This window comes from Eretmochelys imbricata, chromosome 24, assembly GCF_965152235.1.
Source record: "Eretmochelys imbricata isolate rEreImb1 chromosome 24, rEreImb1.hap1, whole genome shotgun sequence".
In the NCBI taxonomy this organism is placed as follows: domain Eukaryota; kingdom Metazoa; phylum Chordata; order Testudines; family Cheloniidae; genus Eretmochelys; species Eretmochelys imbricata.
In genome coordinates, this window is record NC_135595.1 from 10,180,308 (window position 1) to 10,200,472 (window position 20,165).

Below are 20,165 nucleotides of genomic sequence, written 5' to 3' on the forward strand. Positions count from 1 at the left end.
CTGTATCTGAAGTTAGGAATACTGACTATGTATCTGTATTTCAGCTATGCTACTTTGGGTGACACCCACTGCTAACACTTCAGGTACAACAATGGAAAAGCCAGACAGACCGGATGGCCCATCAACGAGGACAATGGACTGTGAAAAAGCTTGGCCTTCCTGGGCATGCTCCATACTGCCACTGACTCATGGATGCCGTGATACTACAGAGTCAGGTGGTCTTGCCACCTGATACTAAACATTACCTGGGACTTCTTGTAACTTTCCACCGTAAGGGAAAGTGGGAGTCAAGTTTGGGAAACAAAGGATTCCCACCTTACGTAAATCCTATTTAAGGGTGGGGAGTAAGGCAAACGGGACTTCTCCTCTCCATGGACTGTCTGCCCAAGAACAAAGACTGCAGGGAGGGCAAGGGGGGAGTCCAGACTGAGACAGGGGTCCAGTCTGAAAAGGAATATAACTGGAACTCTGAACCACAGAAACTTTGCAACTTGCCTAAAATAACATTTAGGGTGAGAATTTACATTTTGTAACCTGTTTCTTAAGTATATTGAGTTTAGCTGGTGTATTTTGCTTTATTTGGTCAGTAATCTGCTTTGCACTATCTCTTATATTCACTTAAAATTCACCTTTTGTAGTTCATAAATGTATTGCTTGTTTGTCATATAACCCAGTTTATGTAATTTCTAACTGGGGGGGGGGGGAGAAGTTGTGCATATCTCCCTCCACATTGAGGGAGGGGGCGAATTTCATAAAACCTTTGGGGTTTTTGTATCCCTTAAAGGGAGTGGGCACCAGGGTGTTGGGGCAAGCCCCTAAGGCTGAATCCTTCCAGAGCGGATCTCTGTCTCTCTGTGCAGCTGGGTGTGGCCCTGCCTGTGTGCTTGGCTGGAAGAGGTTTCTGAGCCTAACCCAGCAAGGCCAAGTAAAGGGGATCCACGCTGGCTGAATAGGCTGACTCAGTGGCACCCCAGCACATCAGGTGACACCCCAAAAAGCCCAAACCCATGACAGCGAATGTGTAATGCTCAGTGATCACATACCGAACGAGGAGATCAGAAGACATACAGAGGTGACCGATGTAGTGCAGGCGACGTACAATGCAAAGTGGAGATGGGTGGGTCATGTAGTCCGCAGGCAAGGCAATAGGTGGACAACCCGCATCAGTGACTGGATTCCCAGAGACCACATGCGACCGCTGGGAAGACTGAAAATGTGTGGGGCCGATCCCATGACAAAACTCTTTGGCCAGAAATGTAAAGAACGTGCTCGCAACAAAGCGGAATGGTGTAATGTTGACTTTCGTTCGTGGAGGGATGGAAGAGGACAAGCCGGACAAAGGTGAGGTGACTAGTAATGAGGTATAAAAGTCAGAAATGGTTACACGAAAAATAAAGAAATTGCTGACTAATGCCTAACTTAACAAACTATTTCAGAGTGAGCAAAGCGTCTCACCACATGTTTTCAGCAGTGTTACCAAACTCTCAGGTCAGGAATCCTCCACCAGAGTCCAACACTTGTTTCCTTTTTCTCTTCAGGTACAGTGAATGTATTAGCCAGAGAAAGGGGGAGGCAGGGTTCCTTGGCGGTGTTTGTCCATCCTTGTTATAGTTTCAGTCCCCCTCCTGTTCCAGCTGCGCACTAGGAGACAGTCTAAGCACAAGGATGGTCCTGGCTGCCTTTTTCACTTGTTTGATCTTACTTTGTTTTCCCTTCCTGTTTGATTACTCTGTTTACTGCTTAAATGCAATTAAGCAGAACACACAGTCCTTTGTTTTGCCTACTTCTGCTTGAGCAGGGGTGTGGGGTTTTGAAAACAGGTTAATAATATCATACAGGTGTGACGTTCCCCTCTGGTGTTATCTGGACTAGTGATCTGCTAGGTCACTCCAATCCTTCACTCTGGAGCCAGCCTTACCCTGTTCTACTGTGAGAACCCCCACTCCTGGGCTGTTCACGCACAGCCTCTGGCATGTAAGCTGCTCCTTGGATTGTGCAACTAAATGACACTAGCCAATATCTCCGGTCCAGACACAACCCTTAGAACCTTCATCCTGCAGTGTCCAGTTATGCCCACTGGATGCTGCAAGCTTACATGAGTTCGTCAATTTAACAAAGAAATTGATATGTACCAGCTTGTTATCCCAAGGGGAGTCTCTGACACACCTCAAACCAAACTCACTGCTTTAGGTAGAATAAACAAACAGATTTATTAACTAGAAAGAGAGATTTTAAGTGATTATAAGTCAAAGCACAACAAGTCAGATTTGGTCAGATGAAATAAAAGCAAAACGCATTCTAAGCTGATCTTACAAACTTACATGCTTCTCAGCCATGCTCTTCATCCAGGCTCTCCCCTTTGATCAGCACTTCAGTCGCTTGGTGTGTTGTCTGTAGATGTAAGTGGAAGAAAGAGAGAGAGCATGGCAAATGTCTCTCCTTTTTATCATGTTCTTTCTTTCCTTTTGGCTTTGCCCCCCCCCCCACTTCAGAGTCAGGTGAGCATTACCTCATCGCAGTTCCAAACTGCCCAAAGGAAGGGGGTGACTTCCTCGAGAGTCTAACAGATTCTTTTGTTGCTGCCTAGGCCAGTGTCCTTTGTTCCTGTGAGGATGGGCTGAGTTTATCCCATACTGCCTCTCAGCTCTTGGAGAGTTTTTGCCTGGGCTTATTTTAAGCCATGAGGATAAATTTTCAGCCTCATAACTATATACATGAAATTATAACCTATAACCTTACTATAACATTACTGTAACAACAATGCTCAGTGCATCATGAGCCCTCCGAAGACACCCGACATGACAAACTTTGCATTGGATACCACACAATCATTTTACGAGGATGAACATGGGGGCGCTGGGTGTTCCCCCAAGGTACAGAGCGTCACAACAGGGGAATCTTATAACTTCATATACAGTGTTGCCACGCATATTTTATCAGGACGATGCTGACTAGCAAATTATGAGTTTTCAAATTGTTCAAGACATGCCATGTACAAAATTGTTACAGTACCATGTAGAGTGTGAACACAAGGGTATATTCTGTCACAGTGGGGCACTGATGCACCCCACGCATTGAGAAACACTGAACTAAGGGATGTTGGTGAGTAGCTGGAGGACTAAAGCAGAAAGGGTATTGTGCTGCAAAGAGGAGGCTGTGCGATCCAGTGGGGAGTGGGAAACAGGAGAGCTGGGTTATTCCCAGCTCTGCTGGAGACTCAGGAAAGTTTCTTCCCTTCTTGGTGCATCTTTTTTTTTCTGGTAAATTGAGATAACAATGTTGATCCCTTTTGGAAAGCACAAGGAGATCTGTGGATAAAAAATGCTCTGCAAGAGCGAACCATTCTTGAGAGACAGGAAAAAAATTAAATGAATTGTTCTGACCCCTTGATTGTTTTTAGTGGCTGGAGTTATTTCTGAATTCCATGGGCTGAGGTGCTGTTTCAATGAAATAACAAAGTTCCTGATTTAATCTGCTTCTTTATTATATGGGGGGAGGGATAGCTCAGTGGTTTGAGCATTGGCCTGCTAAACCCAAGGTTGTGAGTTCAATCCTTGAGGGGGCCGTTTGGGATCTGGGGCAAAAATTGGGGATTGGTCCTGCTTTGAGCAGGGGTTGGACTAGATGACCTCCTGAGGTCCCTTCCAACCCTGATATTCTATGATTCTATAGCGGTGAAAGATCTAGAGAGCTCCGACATCCTTTGTGGCTTCATTGGGACAATTCATCTCCACCGCCTGAACCAATATTCAGCAGCAGCATGCAAATAGTCAGTTGATAAGGCCAGGCCTGCCACGTGCTCGTGTGTAAACATGCAGTTCCCTGGCTGGACTGGGGCGTGAAGATGAAAGACGAACTAGATTTGACTTGGTCTAGCTGTTCCCTTGAAACCTTCTCCCCAACCCCCACGTGTACAGATAATGCTGGTGTTTGTTAGTTGTGTTTGCTTTTAAAAGGTCACTTTCGCTATTGGTGCTTTATTTAAGGCAGAGGGGTTGGTGCCTCAGAGGAATAGCTCTGTCTCTCTGTGTGAAGAAGTTTCTGATACTGAAATCTGCATCTGAAAACCTCAGACATTGGAACCACGGACCAGGTGAGTCCTGACCCTCTCTTCAGTGTGTTACATTGTGAGTTAATGTGGAAATTGTGTATATATATGTTAACCTGGCAAATAGTAGCTTTAGAAAGCCCAAGACCTTGTTGGTTTCTCTATATCTGTAAAATGAGGCTAATGCTACTGAGCTGCTTTGTAAAGTGCTTTGAGATGTACTCATGAACAGAACTAGGCATTATTATTACACAGCATCAGCCCATCTGGCTGCCCAGCACCATAGTACACATGAGCCTCAATGGACTTATCCTCAGAGCACCTGGTAAAGTAGGAACAGTTATCACCCCTATTTTACAGGTGGGGAGTTGAGCCCAGAGAGAGCACATCACCTGCCCGAGGAGTCAGTGACTGAGGGGGAATTGAACCCAGCTCTCCTGAATCAGAGCCTTAAACACAAGCCCCACTCCGCCTGCCTTTAGTACTGGGTAGCTGTGCGGCAGGGCCCTTTGGCTGGGCTCGTGATGGTGTGGCCATGCAGTGTGCAGGCAGATCCCATGGCATGAGTCAGTTCTTCTGCAAAGCAAGGAGAGAGACTCCTAGAAAAAAGTCTGAGCTGGGACTTGGGTTCTGATCCTCTCGCTTCCCTTCTCTGGACCTGATCCCAGCGCTGACTGAAGCCATTCCATCGTGAGGCATTCCATTGACTTCAAGTCAGGCCCTCTCTGCCTCAGTTTCCCCACCTGCAAAATGGGTATAATGAGACCTGTCCACCCTACAGGGGTGATGCGAGGCTCAGTTAGGGTGACAAGATAGCAAGTGTGAAAAATCAGGACAGGGGGTGGGGGTAATAGGTGCCTATATAAGAAAAAGTCCCAATTTTATAGGGACAGTCCTGATTTTTGGGGCATCTGGTCACCCTAGTTAGCAGAGGGAGTGCCGGGGGAGGGCTTGCTCTGTGCACATGATGCTACTTGGATTCCTCCCAGTGCCCCGTACAGCACCATGGTCCCCGGTGCTCCCTTCCCAGCCTGGATCACCTCAGCTTCCCACCCCATAAGCCTGTCACTGAGCCATCTCTGAAGAAGGAAACTGCTCTAAGGATGTCACAGCAAGGCATCCCCACTCCAGCAAACTCCCATTGAACTCAAGGGCTGCAGGGTCTCAAACTTTCCTTTGGGGTGTTAGTGTCATAGGCAGGTTATGCAGAGAGTCAGCGCAGCCCTGGGATCAGGAAGATATGGGGTAGAGCCCTCCCACCCTCCAGCCTGGCTATTAACCAGCTGATCTACTGTTTTCCCTGCTGCAAAATCACCAATGAAACAACTCGCTCTCCTGCTGCTCCTCATCCAAGTGACCAGGGGCCGCCCTTGCGGTAAGTGGCTTTTTTTCCTTTCCCTTCCTGGAAATAATTCTCCCAAACCCTAAGGCAGCCTCCTGCCAACCAGAACTCACCCTGAATTAGCTGCAACCATTTTCTTCTGTCCATGTTCCAGGGCCAAGGTTTTCAAAGATGGGTGCCAAGGGTATTATTACTGTGATAGCGCCTAGGTGCCCCAGTTCTGGACCAGGACCCCATGGTGTTAGGCGCTGTATATTATCTATTAGGTGTATTACGGTAGTGCCTAGGTGCTCCCACTCAAGCCAGTTCTACAACCTAGCCCCTATTCGTAATTTTCAAACTTATAAAGATCTTCTGCTACTGATTCAGGGATGTAAAATAGTTCTTAGATGTACCTCTTACTAAAAGCATCAGTTCTACTTTATATATAGACAGGTGTGTGTGTGTGTGTGTGTGTGTGATTGTGTGTAGGGGGAGGTTTTGCATGTTTGTGTATGACTGAGTTTGTGTTTCTCTCTGGCTGCATGTGATTCTGTGGCTGGTTGTCTATGGTTGTATGTGTGGCAGTGTGTGTTTCTGTGTTGTGTATGATGGGGGGGCTGTATGTGTTCAGTTGTGTGTGACTGATTGTGTGTCTGTGTGCTTGTGTGTATGTGTGGTGGTGCCTGTATGTAATGTCACTCCCCCAGTGGCTTTCCCATGACTGGGGATCTCCGCACTGAGGGGACTGAGGGCTCTGCCATCCTGGCCACATAAATGGTAACAGATGGAAACTCCTCACCCTGCTATGCAGATGGGAGCGGGGGCGCTGCTGCGCTAAAGCTCGCCATCCATGACCTGCTGGAAACGTGGGAGGACACGCATGTCAGCCAGAGCCCCCAGAGTAACCAGACCTACCAGAGCCTGCCCCGCAGCTGCAAGCAAATTAAAGCCACCCAGATTGGGGCTAGAGGTGAGTGCAGAGGGGGCGTCCCTGGATCTTCAGAAGCTGCTTTGCTTCCGCTGGGTGCCTGCTCCAGACCAATGTAAAGACTAGAGCTGGGTAAAGTCGGTTCAGATGCACCCGGGCATCTCTGGGCTGGCAGCGGGGACACCTGCCCATCCGTGGCCACTGTGGGTTGGCTCATTCTGAATACATCCAGGGGCTGATTCCAGCAGGGCTGGGACTGATGATGAGCAGGGGCCCTTTGACTGGTGCAAACTAGGGGGAGCGCTGTGTGCTAAGCATAAGCTTTCGTGAGCTACAGCATCCGATGAAGTGAGCTGTAGCTCACGAAAGCTTATGCTCACATAAATTGGTTAGTCTCTAAGGTGCCACAAGTACTCCTTTTCTTTTTGAGAATACAGACTAACACGGCTGTTATTCTGAAACAAAATTCTCTGTCACTTCACCACTCTAGGGCATCCCACCTCTACCTAGTTCCTAGGGCTCAAGGCGTAACCCAGTTAATTTAGGCACCCCCTACCCTTTTCCAGTTCTTAGGGCTCCAGGCAAAGAGCACCTAACTTTACCCCTCTGTGGGCTCCGGGATCTACTCCTCCGGGTAAACACACTTTCCTTGTGAACTCCAAGCAAACACCCATACCCCGTGGACTCAGGAATTAATCTTTTGTGGGTTTACTGGGTCCTTTACCAGTGAAAGAGCCTTACACAGTAATGTCCTACTTAACCTCTATTCACTAACAATCACCAAAACAGACTGCACATGGTACACATACTGTACTCACCACTCCCAATGAGACAGATGAACTTTTCCCTGCTGGCCAGTCAGGATCAGGTCATCTGGGGGCCTACAGTTTCTTCAGGGTGTCATTGGCAGAGTGTTGAGGTCTGGCCGCTCTGATCTTGGGGCTGTGTCCTGGAGTTGGTTCCCAAAGAACTTCCTTTTGGACCCCAGTTTATATAGTGAAACCTGAATCTGACTTAGCTGTACCTTAACCAATCATTTTACTAAAATTTGATTAATCAATCCTAACATATTGTAACAATTCTCTAACCTAATCATCCCACCACCTTAATTAATTTACACCTAGCAAAATTAATTATGTAACAGACAGAAACAATCAAAGAACCTGACAGAGATCATACAGAAAAACAACAGAGAAGTGTATAAAGATAAAACAATAAAGAAATGAGGATTTCACAACCACAACGCTTGATAAGTGATTTCTTGCCAGACAGGATGCTATCAAACTAAGTTTTCTTTAACCATCATAAGATCTATTTCTTTACCTGGTGATAATGGGTGCCATTAACAGCCCGATATTAAGTTGTTTTAATATAATTTAGATGGAATGTGAGGATGTGACTTCCTGCTTCTTAGCTCATGGCTGCTGCTCTCTTAATATGTCTGCAAACAAAGGCCTTACAATGTGATTACTGGAAAAGGCTTTATCCTTACATTCCCTGCTGCTGGAGCGACATGAGACCTCAGCTCTCTGCCAGTGCCCTGCTGCTAGGCCTCCGCCATGCACAGGAGCTGCCGGCGGAGAAAACCTTGTCGGGGATCCTGCTGCCTCGTGTCTGGCTGGTCTCCCCCAGCAGAGAATTTCAGAGACACAAGTGGCACAGAGGCGCCCAACTCCCATTGCCCAGCATATGCCTCTGAAAATCTCCACCCTCCTCCACGGACCCTGGCGTAAGTCTCAGCTGAAGGAACGGCGTGCAGGACTCCGACAGGGAGGTCAGAGGGTGCAAGCCCTGCTCTTGGGGCTGAGCTAGGGTTGCCAATTTTGGTTGGATGTATTCCTGGAAGTTTTATCATGTGACTTAGTCTTTAATTCCTGGAGACTCCAGGTCAATCCCGCAGGGTTGGCAACCCAAGGCTGAGCCCCTCCAGCACCAGGTGACGTCCAGTCCAGGGCGGGTGCTCAGCCCCTTTGACAGTCTGAGGGTAGCCAGTGCGCAGTAGATTCTTTGCCTGGCTCAGTTCCACTCATCGTGCAGCCCCCAGATCGAGTCACCGCAGGCTTAGGCCCAAAAGAGGGACACAGCGTGGGGAGACACACAGCAGGGGGCTCAAAACAAGGTCTGGGGCTTTTCCTTAGCACAAATTGTCCCCGGCCTGTTTCTCAGTTACACTTAGGCCTGGTCTGCGCATGGCGTCTGTCCTGGTGTCACTGTGTTGGGTCGGGGGATGGGTTTTTCCTGACATATTGATACTAGTCCAGCCTCAGTGTGAACATAATTATACTGGGGGAAAGCGTAATTCCTTAGACAGGGATAGGGTATTCCACTTTCCATATGGGAATGGCTATCCCAGTATAAAGCCCCTTTAAATCAGTATAAATGGTGTCCACACTAAGGAGTTGTAGCGCTGTAACTACACCGGTATCATGAAAGTGCTACAGCTTGTGCGTGGAAAGGCTCAGGCCTTGTCACGCTCTGGGAGTCCCTGTAATTTGCACTCACTCTCCGCTGCCAAGGGGACTATAGTGCCCCTGGGAATCGGGCCCCTCTGCTCCCAGATGCAGGGGCGCGTCCTGCTCCAGTGACTATGGGTTTGCGTCCTGTTGCAGTGCACTAGAAGCTCTTCACCTGGGGGTGTTTCCCATTTAATGTCTGGCTCCGAGAGGGCCTTTCCCTGGCTCTGGCTGACCAGGTGCTCCCCGCTTCCCACCTCTGCAGACGGGATTTACGCCCTGCGCACCGAGAATGGCGAGACCTACCAGACCTTCTGTGACATGACCACCAAGGGGGGGTGGCTGGACCCTGGTGGCCAGCGTGCATGAGAACAATGTCTATGGCAAGTGCACCGCAGGAGATTGCTGGTCCAGCCGGCAGCGGAGCAACATTAACTACCCAGAGGGAGAGGGCAACTGGGCCAATTACTACACCTTTGGCTCCGCGGCGGGCTCCACCAGTGACGACTACAAGGTGGGGTCCCCTTCTCCATGGCCAATAGCTCCCTGCTGGGGAGAGAGAGTGTGTTAGAATCTGGTTGAATGCACATGGGGAGGTGGGGGACACCGGCATGGGGGTTAGATGGGAGGGATGGTCCAGTGGTCAAGGTGCTAGCGAAGGGCTTGGCAGCCCTGGGCTCCATTCCCTGCCCTGCCACAGGCCCCCTGTGTGACCTAGGGCAAGTCACCTAGTCTCTGTGCCTCAGTTCTCCCCCGTACAATGGTGATCGTGCTTCTCTGCCCTGCGGGGTGAGTGTCAGGATACATATACCACAGGTGGTGAGGTGCCCAGATGCCCCAGTGATGGGGGGCAGAGGGAGTGGGTAAGTACCAGGGATGTGGCTGAGAGGTTTCAGCTGGGTCCTTGCTTTTCAGAACCCTGGTTATTACGATCTGCAATCCCAGGACCTGTCCGTGTGGCATGTAACCAACAAGACGCCCCTGAAAGAATGGAAGAACAGGTCCATCCTGAGGAACCACACCGGGACTGGCTTTCTGTCCTCAGGGGGGGGGAACCTCCTCAGACTCTACCAGGTGATGGCGCTGAGCTGGGGGCTTTGGAGGGGCATGTGCAGGAGGGGCTAGATGGCTCTGCTGGCCCCAGTGTAGATGGAGGAGCTTGGTTGGGCAAATTCTCAACATGCTAAAAGCGCTCCATGCTGGGGGGTCAGGGGCTGATAATGGGACAAGGAGCTCTCAACATTGCTGGTGTTTACATCCCAAACCAACCACCGCCTTGGCACCGATGTGCTGACAGACTCAGCAGAGAGGTTGAATGGCCCATGAAGACCAACCCCACCTCACACCCTGGAGATGGGGGGCCAGTGGACACAGGTGCTTTGGTGCTAGGCCACGCCCTTGACTCACCCTTGAGCCCCGGCTTTGGGGTTCAGGCATCTTAGCAGGGGCATCTCCGCAGGGCTGGGGGTGCAGGGGCAACAATGCTGGACACATGCTGATTCTCACCTATTATCATTTACTGCCCGCATTGTGGCAGCTCCTAGCGGACCCCCCCGCAGACCAGGGCCCCACAGTGCTAGGTGCTGCACGGACCCAGAGCAGAACAACAGTCCCTGCCCCAAATAGTCTGTGATAAATCCACCCCAAGGGGCACCTTGACATGTCATATTCTTGGCCCACTGGTGGAGTCACTGCTGTGCCCTAGGGCTGGCCTGTGTGAGCACAGGCAGTGACTGAACAAATCACTCAGTAAGTTTTAATCAATGCTTCCTTGTCTGTGCTGGAGCTGCCCTGCCACAGGGACAGAAACTAACACTGGATGCTCGCTGCGTTTGTGTCTCCCACAAATACCCAGTGAAATATGGCGCTGGTGTCTGAAAGACCAACAATGGCCACGCCGTGCCCGTCATCTACGACTATGGCGATGCCCAGCAAACTGCCAGCTATTACTCTCCAAATGGCCGAAGTAAGTCTGGTAGAGAGTGTGCGGGTTCTGCCTCTCCACCTGCACAGACCAGCCCTGTCCTTCCAGTCTGAATTACCTTTGTTTTAGAGAAAGGGCAAACGATTAAATGAGAGAGGATATGGAAAATCTCCAGGAGAGCGCGCAGTGTGTTTTCTCCATTTAACATGCTACATGGCAACTGAATACAAAAGGGCTCTGGCATGGGGTGGTCTGTGATACCTGGTGAGGGTGTGGCCAGAAGAGGAGACTGAGGAGAGAGGTGATCTGGAGTTTCCAATCTCTGGGAAAGGAGCCAAGGAGAAAAGGCAGGAGGGGCCTTATGCCCTAAAGCTGGCCCTGAAAGGAGGCGGCAGCAAGAGCTGAGGAGATGCCTGCGAGAAGGACCTTCCCTTCCCCCATGACAGACAGACCAGGGATAAAGACGCAGCATGGGGAGAGCCAGACCAGGGCAAGCCCTGAGAGTCAGCAGGGTGACAGAAGGAGCCGCTCCACAGTCCAGACTGCAGAAATCTCCAGCTGGGGAATGAGGCAGTGGCTGCACTGGCAGCTCATGCCAGGAGGGGTGTTTTGAGATCGTAGCATTACCCAGAGCTCCTGGGAATTGAAAGGTGCAGTGCACTAAAGACACACCAGAACAGTGACAGAGCTATGGTCAGCCCAGCTGTGACGGGACAACTGCCCAGCTCCTGTGTGGGACTGGAATTAGAACATAACAATGGCCATACTGGGTCAGACCAATGTTCCATCTAGCCCAGAATCCTGTCTTCAGACAGAGGCCAATGCCATGTGCCCCAGAAGGAATGAACAGAACAGGTTATCACCAGTGATCCATTCCCTGTCACCCATTCCCAGCTTCTGGCCAACAGAGGCTAGGGATACCATCCCATAGAGTCATAGACGATTAGGGTTGGAAGAGACCTCAGGAGGTCATCTAGTCCGACCCCCTGCTCAAAACAGGACCAACACCAACTAAATCATCCCAGCCAGGGCTTTGTCAAGGGAGGCCTTGAAAACCTCTAAGGATGGAGATTCTACCACCTCCCTAGGCAACCCATTCCAGTGCCTCATCACCCTCCTAGTGAAATAGTTTTTCCTAATATCCAATCTAGACCTTCCCCACTGCAACTTGAGACCATTACTTCTTGTTCTATCATCTGCCACCACTGAGAACAGCCAAGCTCCATCCTCTTTGGAACCCACTTTAGGTAGTTGAAGGCTGTTATCAAATCCCCCCTCACTCTTCTCTTCTGCAGACTAAATAAGCCCAGTTCCCTCAGCCTCTCCTCATAAGTCATGTTCCCCAGCCCCCAAATTGTTTTCGTTGCCCTCCGCAGGACTCTCTATTTGTCCACATCCTTTCTGTAGTGGGGGCCCCAAAACTAGACGCAATTCTCCAGATGTGGCTTCACCAGTGCCGAATAGAGGGGAATAATCACTTCCCTTTATCTGCTGGCAATGCTCCTACTAAGGGAGCCCAATATGCCGTTAGCCTTCTTGGCAACAAGGGCACACTGTTGACTTGTATCCAGCTTCTCGTCCACTCTAATCCCCGGGTCCTTTTCTGCAGAACTGTTGCTTAGGCAGTCGGTCCCCAACCTGTAGTCGTGCACGGAATTCTTCCTTGTCCTTGTCCTTGTTGAACCGCCTCAGATTTCTTTTGGCTCAATCCTCCGATTTGTCTAGGTCACTCTGGACCCTATCTCTACTCTCCAGCATATCTACCTCTCCCCTCATCTTAGCGTCATCTGCAAACTTGCTGAGGGTGCAATCCATCTCATCATCCAGATCATTAATGGAGATGTTGAACAAAACCAGCCCCACGACCGACCGCTAGGGCACTCCGCTTGATACTAGCTGCCAACTAGACATTGAGCCATTGATCACTACCCGTTGATCCCGATGATCTAGCCAGCTTTCTATCCACCTTACAGTCCATTCATCCAATCCATACTTTTTTAACTTGCTGGCAAGAATATTGTGGGAGACCATAACAGAAGCTTTGCTAAAGTCAAGATATATCACGTCCACTGCTTTCCTCGTATGCACAGAGCCAGTTATCTCATCACAGAAGGCAATCAGGTTGGTCAGGCATGATTTGCCCTTGGTGAATCCATGTTGACTGTTGCTGATCACCTTCCTCTCCTCCAAGTGCTACAAAATGGATTCCTTGAGGACCTTCTCCATGATATTTCCATGTCCATCCTGGCGAATAGCCATTGATGGACCTATCTTCCATGAACTTATCTAGCTCTTTTTTTAATCCTGTTATAATCTTGGCCTTCACATCCTCTGGCAAAGGGTTCCAAAGGTTGACTCTGCATTGTGTGAAGAAATACTTCCTTTTGTTTGTTTTTAAACCTGTTGCCTATTAATTTCATTTGGTGACCTCTAGCTCTTGTGTTATGAAGAGTAAATAATACTTCCTTATTTCCTTTCTCCACACCAGTCATGATTTTATAGACCTCTATCATATCCCCCCTGAGTCGTCTCTTTTCCAAGCTGAAAAGTCCCAGTCTTATTAATCTCTCATACGGAAGTTGTTTCATACCCCTAATCATTTTTGTTGCCCTTTTCTGAACCTTTTCCAATTCCAGAATATATTTTTTGAGATGGGGCAATCACATCTGCACACAGTATTCAAGATGTGGGCATACCATGGATTTATATAGAGGGAATATATTTTCTGTCTTATTATTTATCCCCTTCCCAATGATTCCCAACATTCTGTTCACTTTTTTGATTGCCGCTGCACATTGTGTGGATGTTTTCAGAGAACTATCCACAATGACTCCAAGATCTCTTTCTTGAGTCGTAACAGCTAATTTAGACTCCATCGTTTTATATGTATAATTGAGATTGTTTTCCAATGTACATTACTTTGCATTTATGAACACTGAATTTCATCTGCCATTTTGTTGCCCAGTCACCCAGTTTTGTGAGGTCCCTTTGTAACTCTTCACAGTCTGCTTTGGACTTAAGTATCTTGAGTAGTTTTGTATCATCTGTAAATTTTGCCACCTCACTGTTTTACCCCTTTGTCGAGATCATTTATGAATATGTTGAACAACACTGGTCCTAGTACAGACCCCTGGGGGATGCCACTAGTTACCTCTGTTTACAATTTACCAGTCTGAAAACTGACCATTTATTCCTACCCTTTGTTTCCTATCTTTTAACCAATTACTGAGCCATGAGAGGACCTTCCCTCTTATCCCACGACTTTGCTTAAGAGCCTTTGGTGAGAGAACTTGTCAAAGGCTTTCTGGAAATCTAAGTACACTATATCCACTGGATTCCCCTTGTCCACATGCTTGTTAACCCCTTCAAAGAATTCTAGTAGATCAGAGAGGCATGATTTCCTTTTACAAAAACCATGTTGATTCTTCCCAACAAATTGTGTTCATCTATGATAATTCCATTCTTTACTATAGTTGTAACCAATTTGCCTGGTACTGAAATTAGGCTTACCAGCCTGTAACTGCCAGGATCACCTATAGAGTCTTTTTAAAAAAAAATTGGCGTCATATCAGCTATCCTCCAGTCATCTCGTACAGAGGCTGATTTAAATGATAGGTTACATACCACAGTTAGTAGTTCTGCAATTTCACATGTGAGTTCCTTCAGAACTCTTGGGTGATACCATCTGGTCCTAGTGACTTCTTACTGTTTAATTTATCAATTTGTTCCAAAACCTCCCTAATGACACCTAAATCTGGGACAGTTCCTCAGATTTGTCACCTAAAAAGAATGGTTCAGATTTGAGAATCTCCCTCATATCCTCAGCCGTGAAGACCGATGCAAAGAAATCATTTAGTTTCTCTGCAGTGGCCTAGTCAGGAGTTCCAGATTCTTAATCATTCCCAGTTTATACACAGGGACTTAACGAAGGGGCTTGGCTAGGATTAGAGCTAAGTCATTTCTCTCCACCTGTCCATGTCAAACAATGGTTCTGACCTCCCCTTTTCTGTCACCAGCTGAATTCGTTCCCGGCTACATCCAGTTCTGCGTATTTAATTCTGAGAAGGCGGCCATGGCTCTGTGTGCTGGGGTGAAAGTCACCGGCTGTAACACTGAGCATGTGAGTATCTGACCAGAGTGGGGTTAGGGTTGGAGCAGAGACAAGCTGGAGTGGAGCAAATACAGCGGAGTTACATCTTACGCGGGAGTTAGATTCTAAAGTCAGTGTGTAAGGCGAAAATCATGTATAGTCACGAGAGACAGAAGAATGAAAGAATAAAAAAGGAGAAAGACGACTTCAGCGTCATTATGCGCAAACCGGAGTGCCTCAGGATGGCCAGGAGCATTGTCTACGATCAGCAACAATTTAAAGTTAAGTCCTTTCTCTTCGAGGTCCCGCTTGACCTCCGGAATGAAACGCTTGTGGAACCAATCCAGAAATAATGCTGCCGTCACACAAGCCTTTTTATTTGATTGCCAGAACACAGGCAGGAGATTTTTGTTCTTGCCTTTTAGGGCAAGGGGATTTGCAGCCCTGTAGAGCAAGCCCTGCTTTATTAAATGCCCAGCCGCATTGCCACAAAACAACACAGTCACATGGTCTTTAGCTGCTTTGAAGCCAGGGGCTTGTCTTTCTGATTTCGAAGTGTAAGTGTGGTTGGGCATTTTTTTCCAGAAGAGCCCAGTCTCGTCAACATTAAAAACTTGTTCCGGAAGATAGCCCTTTTCTTCTATGATTTTCTTTAATTGTTTGGGGTAGGCTTTTGCTTCCTCTTCATTGGCAGATGCAGCTAGCTTCACCAGTAGTCTGCACGTTTTTGAGGTTGAAGCGGTTCCTAAAATTGTTAAGTCAACCTTGGCTGGCTTTGAATTCCTTCTCATCAGAAGGCTGTCCCTCTTCAACGCGGGGTTTGAACAGCGCGTAGAGGCTAAGAGCCTTTTCTCGCAACATGTTGCCATTGATAAGCACACATTTACGGTTCATGTCTTCCAGCCATAAGTTTAATGCCTTTTCAGTCTTCACTAACGTCTTATCACGCACCTGGCTCGTCACCTTAGCAGTTATTGGAGCACTTGATGCCACGGCTTGACAAATTTCTCTCTCGAATCTTGATGGCATGGATGCTAGATTCATTGAGTTCATATTTACACGCCATGTTGGAGACCAACATACTGTCTCTCAATAACTCTAACACAGCCAGTTTTTCCTCCAGCGTTGGAATAGATCGCTGTTTCTTCGGCTGAGCACCAGATGAAGTAGTTAGCTTGCGTTTAGGGGCCATGTTGTACGAAAAATACATATCTTTAAACACTAGAATCACACTCAGCGCAGCGAGATGCTCACTGGATTGGTGGGCAGCAATCAATCCAGTGGGGGTCGATTTATCGCATCTAGTCTAGATGCGATAAATCGACCCCCGAGCGCTCTCCCGTCGACTCCGGTACAGTACTCCACCGCTGCAAGTTATTGTTATTTTTCTTTCGTGTATAGTTGAATTCGTGTAAATTAAATGCGCGTATGATGCGACTCCACTGTAATCTGAAAAAAACAACCACCATTTTTTTGTGTCAACCCAAAATGGATAAAAACCCAAAATAGTTGTGGTGGGTCAAACAAAATGTTTTGTTTGATTCAAAACAACCTGTTATTTTTTATTTTTGTTGTTTCTTTTCGTGTGTATTTCCCCCCATTTTTAAAATGAATAAAATAGCTAAATATTCAAACCAAATATCCTCTCTCTCTCACACACACACTCACACTCACTCACGTTGGAAGTATTTGCTAAATTGAACCTTACTTCAGAAATAGTTTTTGGGGGGAGGGATCACTCAGTGGTTTGAGCACTGGCCTGCTAAACCCAGTGATGTGAGTTCAATCCTTGAGGGGGCCTTTTAGGGATCTGGGGCAAAAATTGGGGATTGGTCCTGCTTTGAGCAGGGGGTTGGACTAGATGACCTCCTTAGAATATCAGGGTTGGAAGGGACCTATGATTCTATGAAAACTACATTTTCCAGCAGAAGCTCTTTGTCCACCTCTGCTGTGAAGCTGCCTAGTGTCACTGTTGGAGCTCACTGCCTGTGCAAAGCCTCTTTTTACCTCTGCACTGGCACAGGATGGGTTCAATTTATAGCCCCTGTGCCAGCAGGGTCAGCTGTGCCCATGCAGGCAATCATCCCCCAGGTAGACTAGGGGGTGCTGATGTTATTTCTGTCCTTTGGGGTTCCATCAAGGGAGGACCAGCTCACAGGAGCCCTTTGTCAGAAGTTGCTGGGGGGTGGGGGTGGATGTGCTGAATCCGTGTGTTTTCTGGTGCATTGGGCCCTCAGTGATCAGCCCTAGCAACTCTCCAGGCTGGACCAGCCAGCGCTGGTTGCGAGCCCACATTTGGTCTCAACTGACCCTTTCTTCTTGTTGAAGAGATGGCGCATCCTGCCAGAGGGGAATCAAACCTGCAGGGTGTTTGCATGTGAAACCTGAGACTTTATTTCAGTTCTAGGGGGAAAGGGCCTTTCTAATGGGCGATCCAGTAGCAGGAGCTTGGAGTCGTGAGTTGAGTCCATATGTGCAGATACTGCAGTTCAAGGAGGGGGATAATGCCTGGCCTTTCCCTAACTGCTCATCCAGCCCTCTCCATCAGTCTGTGTTTATCCTCTGAGCAGGATTCAAGCAAGGATGGGCTAGGAGAACACAAGATAGTCAGGGTAACATTGTGAGGTCTTTGGGGCAGGGACTATATCTCTCTTCTGTCTGTACAGCACCTAGTGTCATGGGGTCCTGGGCCATGGCTGTGGCTTCTAGGTGCTACCGTAATACACCTAATAACTAACGTACAGCACCTAGCATCAGGGTTCTGGGCCATGGCTGGGGGCTCTGAGACTCAATGCGAACAATAAATACTAAAAATAAAAACCCAATGGCCCAAAGCCTCCTGCCCCTGCCCCTTGTGCAGATGTTTACACCAGCACTAAAGGAGTGTCAAATGCTGTCATCTGGGGGCCCTTTGCACCAAGGTAAGCGACTGCACAAGAGCCAGGGCAATGGAGAATCTGGTCCCAAGAGTTAGGAAGGGATTTAAACCCTCATGCTTCAGGGCATTAGCTTATCTCTGACTGGTGGGGGTCAGGAGGTAACTTTCTCTGTGGACAGACTATTCGCCAACTGGCCATTGCAGGATTTCTTGCGGTTTCCTCTGAAGCAGCTGGCACTGGCCTGGAGACAGAAGAGTGGCTAGATGGGCCCCAGCTCTGCTCCAGTCTGGCAATTCCTCTGTTCTCTCCCCAGCACTGTGTGGGTGGAGGAGGGTTCTTCCCAGAAGGGAACCCAGTTCAGTGCGGCGATTTTGCTTCCTTTGATTGGAATAGCTACGGAACCCATCAGCACTGGAGCATATCCAAGGAGATGATTGAATCCGCAGTGCTGCTGTTCTACCGCTGAGTCCGGAAAGGCTGACGTGCCCCAGTGAACGACGCTGCTTTGCTCCAGCTAGAGCTATTCCCTGGCTTTGAACGCGGACATCTGCCATGCAAATAAAGAATCTGAAGTGGGCTGGGGTGTCGGTGTGATTTGCTCCCCTTGCGACCCAGAGAGGGTTGCAGGGCTCTCAGCACCAGTCAGAATGAGGCACTTCTGTCGTTATTTGTAATTATTTACTGTTAGCAATAATCAGAGCACTGGGTGTTATTATGTAGTAATCTTCATCTGTCACTCTCAAAGTGCTTTACAAAGCAGGTCAGTAGCATTATTCCCATTTTAGATGGGGAAACTGAGGCACAGAGTGGTGAAGTGATTTTCCCAAGGTGACTCAGCAGGCCAGCAGCAGAGTGGGAAATAGCATGCTGGTCTCCTGAGTCAAGTCCAGAGCTCCATCCACCAGGCCCCACCACCTCCCCCTTCTCTAGCCGTGGTTGCTAGGACCACCTATTATTAATGTAAGCGGGGGAATGGTCCCACTATTGTGGCGAACTTCCCTGGCCTATACGCTACACCGGTGAAATGGGCTAGCGAAAGTATTTGAGTCCTTTATCCAGAGGCCTGCCTGACCTGGAGGACTCCCCTTGCCTCCCGCCTGTGTGGCAGAGTCCTCGTAACCCCACCAAGGCTGGACCCAGGATTCCTGGGGGGTTCGACCCCCAGCCTTGTCGTGGTCACTTAGGGCAGGGGTGAGGGTGTCCCCACCGTAGGGTGCTCTCTCCGCACCGGCCGCTTCCCTGCTGCTTATAGTTCAAAGCAAACACAATTCATTAAACAGCTACCAACACAAAAAGAAGGATCGGAAAGGTGAAAGGCAAACCGGCAACCCTGCCCCGGGGGAAGGGGAGGGAAGTGCACAGTCACTGCCTCCCACGGCCCAGGCCCTGGCTGTGCTGCGGGCCGGGCACCTGCTCTGGCGGTGGCCACACGCCCGCGGGTGGCAGGACCCTTCCCCGCAGCGTCGCCCCCACCCCTCGGGGTTATGATCCCCTCCCAGTCCGGCCTGCAGGGCCCCTTGGCTGGGGCCGTCTCCCCACGCTGAGCCCGCTGCCCAGGGTCCCCCTCGCTCGCCCCAGCTGCTCACCGCACCCGGCTCTGGACGGCCCTGGCGCCCTGGGCTGGTCCCCTGCCCCTCTGGCTCTGTTCTCCCAGCCCACCTCAGGCCGCTGCTCTCCCCTGAGCTCGGCCCGCTTTGCCTCGGACAGCTCCAGCTCACACGGAGGACGGGACTTCAGGCTCCTGACTCCTTCATTGGCCTGCCTGCCCTGTCAATCAGGCTCCCCTAGAGCATTGTCCTCTCCCCGTTGGCCCTGGGGACTGTCAGTCGCAGGGTCTTGATTTCCTCATTCCCCTATCTTTTGGGACTGGTAGAGGGCTAAACAAAAAACCCCACTGAGTTTTAGTGAGGGGTCCAGAGGCCCTTACACTTGGGCCCCAGCCAGGGAGGGGCTCCTCCTGTCTCATCAGGGTCTGGCTGGTCCCCCTGGCGGCTCTTGTCCTTAGGTGCCTAACTCTCCCCAGGCCTCACAGAAATAAATTGACACTGCCCCCAATTTTCCTTTTCTGCTTCTATCGCTTTAAGGCTGGAATGTGAAACCAAAGAGTTGGGGGCGAATCCTGCTTCAGAGGCCTCCCCTGCCAGTGGGACTTGTGGGGGGTTCTGCTGAGCAAGGGTGGCAGGGGCTGCGGGGGCTGGTGCGGGGGGGCTGGGTGTCCGGGAGTGGGGAGGGAGGGCATGGAGGTGGGGCAGTGACAGGTGGATCTGTGAGTTCAGGGATCCCTCCTGTGTGGCTGCCCTTCAGGCTGGTGGCAGGTTCCCATCCCCTCTTACCTCTGCAGGTCCCCATTCCATGGCCCCAGTTACTCAGCGGGGGCCCTTGCAATCAGCTGAAAAGAAATTCTGCGCTATGGCAACTCTGAATCAGTGGGATACGGAATCCCCGTCTGATCTCTGCATCGGTGCCCATCACCATGGTATTTGAGCCACCAATTGCTCTATTGACTGTGTTAGTTAGCA

General features: G+C 49.4%; 1 pseudogene; it reads left to right on the top strand.

Annotated features, from left to right (window-relative positions):
• The first annotated feature begins 5,365 nt into the window (after positions 1-5,365).
• Positions 5,366-18,112, top strand: LOC144279529 (intelectin-1a-like; annotated as a pseudogene).
• The last annotated feature ends 2,053 nt before the right edge of the window (positions 18,113-20,165 follow it).